The following is a 3,822-nucleotide window of genomic DNA, read 5'->3' as shown; positions in this document are numbered from 1 at the left end:
AACATATTCCTAGACACAAATTTTAAAGTCAAGATACCTTTAAAATATACATATTGGTTTAACTAACGAGCCTTTATAATCAAATCTCTCTCTCCAGTTAAAAATCCCAAAGATGGTTTTAGAATGTTGTTGTGGTAGCTCATGGGTCCCATGTTAAGATGAAGGGGAAGGAGGAGAAGCGCTTAAAGCAGCGGGGCCAGTTGTGGGACTGGGTTGGCACTAGGGCTGAGGCAGGCCTATCCCACCTGCCTAGTTGGATCATGCCCAGTGCGGCAGCTTAGGCGGTGGTAAGTGACTGGGTGGTGCAGTCGCCCGAGATGATGCCTTTTCCAGTTACAACGCAGGGATCACAACAAATGCAGCCCCAACAGAGGCACTATGGCATTACCTCTCCTACCAGCTTAGCGGCCCCCAAGGAGACTGACTGCCTACTCACACAGAAACTCATGAGACTCTGAAGCTCTTTGGGGTTTTTGAAGAAGAAGAGGAACTGCAGCGCACGATTTTAATTTTGGGAAAATTAAATAACCTGGTGAAAGAATGGATACGAGAAATTAGTGAAAGCAGGAATCTTCCACAATCTGTAAAATGTTGGAGGAAAAATTTTTACATTTGGATCTTACAGAATAGGAGTACATACGAAAGGTCCGATATTAATGCATTGTGTGTTGCACCAAGACATGTTGATCGGAGTGACTTTTTCACCTCATTCTATGATAAATTGAAATTACAAGAAGTAAAAGACTTAAGAGCTGTTGAAGAGGCATTTGTACCAGTTATCAAACTCTGTTTTGATGGAATAGAGATTGATATTTTGTTTGCAACATTAGCACTGCAGCCTATTCCAGAAGATTTGTACCTATCAGATGACAGTCTGCTTAAAAACCTAGATAAAAGATACATAAGAAGCCTTAATGGTTGCAGGGTAACCGATGTGATTTTACATCTAGTACCAAACATTGACAACATCAGTTTAACTCTGAGAGCCATCAGAATGTGGGCCAAACGGCACAACATCTATTCCAATTTATTACGTTTCCTCGGTGGTGTTTTCTGGGCTATGCTAGCAGCAAGAACTTGCCAGCTTTATCCAAATGCAATGGCATCAACTCTTGTACATAGATTTTTCTTGGTATTTTCTAAATGGGAATGGCCAAATCCAGTGCTATTGTAACAGCCTGAAGAATGCAATCTTAATTTGCCCGTGTGGGACCCAAGGGTAAACCCCAGTGACAGGTACCATCTTATTCCTATAATTACACCAGCATACCCACAGCAGAACTCCACGTACAATGTGTCCGTTTCAACAGGGATGGTTGTGGTTGGGAAGTTTAAAAAAGGTCTTGCTATCACAGATGAAATTTTGCTGAGTAAGGCAGAGTGGTCCAAACTTTTTGAAGCTCCAAACTTCTTTCAGAAGTACAAGTATGTATTTTAAGGCATGTCAGCCATGTTGCTCTTAAGTAGTGGTTTAACAGTGGCCTATGTGGTATCTTCTCTTGCCATATTAGTGAACTTTGGAGTCTCTCCTCCGGTGTCTGTAGAGTTTTCCTTACTGTTGCAAAGGACTTAGGAATTTTAGTCAACTGTTGTTTTTCCCTTTATCAGTACAATGTGTCAGCCTTAGAGTTTTGTTGCTTGATTGACTTAGCATTCCTACTGTGTGTCAGCAGCTCAGTTCTAGGTGTGCAACTTGTCACCAGGACAGTCTGCACCTTAGCAAGCAGGTGAGCTTTTCACTATCTGATTTCTGTTCTCTCTCAAGAAACTTCTTACATTTAATTCTGACAACTTACAAGAGTATTTAAAACATGCACAGACCCCCCAAAAATGTCAGTGTTCAGCTGATTTAATGTTTCTAGTAATTAGTAGCACATCTTTGACATACTATTTTCCCTTTCAAAAAAATATGTCTGCAAACATATTTAAGTGGGTATAATTTTTATTAATGTCTTTAATACAATGCTTTAACACCTTAGAGGTTAAAAGCCTCGTGAATTGTGTTGTGTTGAAAAATGTAAGTTATAATAAATTTTAAAGAAATAAAAAAAACCAAAAAAAAAAAAATCCCAAAGACAACACATTCCAGACTGGCTGTGTAATTTCCATCTTTGTGTGGCTTAGTTTTTTATATTACTTTATTCTCCTTTTTAGTGATTTAAGTTTATTATGTAAATATTATATATATATATATATATATATATATGTATATATATATATATACATATATCATACATATTATGATTGTCTATACCTTTGGGCCATTGTTTTAAACTGCAGTGTGGCTAGGACCAAAGCAGCAGACTTGGGTGCTGACTCCACTCCTCTTGGCTTCTTAACATGGCAGAGCTATGTTTACCACCAACTCTAGGAAGCAGTGGGTCTATGCCTCCATCAAGCAGTGTGCAGCCCAGAAACCCCTTTTCTTTGTCTGTACTAGCAAAAGCTAAATCCACCACGCAGTGCACTGCATGGCTTGGAGACATGTCTGTGTACTATGGTGGGAATCTGCCATGCTGTAGGTCAAGTCCACATGCCCTGAACACACCATACTGTAGCTCAAGCCTCCATGCTGAGGCATCTTTGTATTATGTCTTGTCTGAGAGACACAACTAGGAAGCTGCTCTTCACTCCATTTTAGAACCCTTTTTAAATTTTTCTCAGGTTTTGGGTGGAAATTCTTTCTAAAGTGTTGGGGATCAAATGTAGCCAGAAGTTTCTGGGGTCCTGCCCAGTCCTAATGTGGGGATGAATTTATCCTACCCATGGTCCCACAGTCACTTATAAAATAATCATCCAGAGTCTTATATTAATTACACACTGTATGGCTTATGGCTTCAGTTCACATTAGCTAGCTCCTTCAACTTAACTCAACCCATTCCTATTTATCTATATGTCATCACATGGCTTTGGGACACTACCTGTTCTCTCACTTGTTGATTCTCTTGGCAGTGGCTCACAGCACCTGCCCTCCCCCTGCTTTTCTTCTCTATCTCTCTTAGATTTCACACCTGGCTCTATTCTACCCTACCATAGGCCAATGCAGCTTTATTTATTAACCAATGGGAGCAACACTTATTCACAGTATACATAAAGATAGCCCAAAACAAAAGTTCATAAAGGAAATCCCATGTCAAGAGTGTGGGTAAGTGGCCCTATCAAAATGGGAGTGTGGATTGAACCTGTGTGTATGTCAAAATTGTAAAAGAAGGAGAGACACCACTGAGGAATAGGGTTAGTCACCAAAGATACATGTGGTTCTGGAAATTTAACATTGCTGAATTCTGCAAATATTTAATATGTTCTATAGTGAAAATACTTATGGAGTAAAGAAAAGAGTGGTTTAAGGTGTTCTCCCAATCTCCTAAAAGGATTTAATCTTTCAGTTATGAAGAGTATAAATGAGCAGAACAAAGGAGGATGAATGCAGTTAATAATCAGTATTTTTTACTGAACCATGATTAAGTCCATATTTTGTTGACCTTAGGGCTCATTTGCAAAGTAGTCACTGTGGTTGGTGATATATGTATTACTGAAAGTGATTATAGTCATTAGAATACTAAATTCACATATCCCAAATCTTCCCATTTTTCTTTTTTATATGCAGTATTTGTTAATTAAATATTTTAAGTTATACAAAAGAAAATTAAAACAAAACAAAGTACACTGGAAACACAATATTATGTTAATAATCTGCTATTTAACTAGCATTATAGGAATCATAAAATATATTAATATTGATGTTGGTAGTGTGCATGATGGTTTTGTACTTGGAATTACAACTAGCATTAATTTCTAAGATTAAATGAATTGTTCCCAGAA

The 3,822-nt window shown here is 38.1% G+C and overlaps 1 pseudogene; it reads left to right on the top strand.

Annotated features, from left to right (window-relative positions):
- The first annotated feature begins 317 nt into the window (after positions 1 to 317).
- Positions 318 to 1,810, top strand: LOC128125807 (poly(A) polymerase alpha-like; annotated as a pseudogene).
- Positions 1,811 to 3,822: the final 2,012 nt, after the last annotated feature.

This window comes from Peromyscus californicus, unplaced genomic scaffold (genome assembly GCF_007827085.1).
Source record: "Peromyscus californicus insignis strain IS unplaced genomic scaffold, ASM782708v3 Scaffold_4__1_contigs__length_199733344, whole genome shotgun sequence".
Taxonomy (NCBI): Eukaryota; Metazoa; Chordata; class Mammalia; order Rodentia; family Cricetidae; genus Peromyscus; species Peromyscus californicus.
This window is presented reverse-complemented; position numbering and strand designations above follow the sequence as displayed.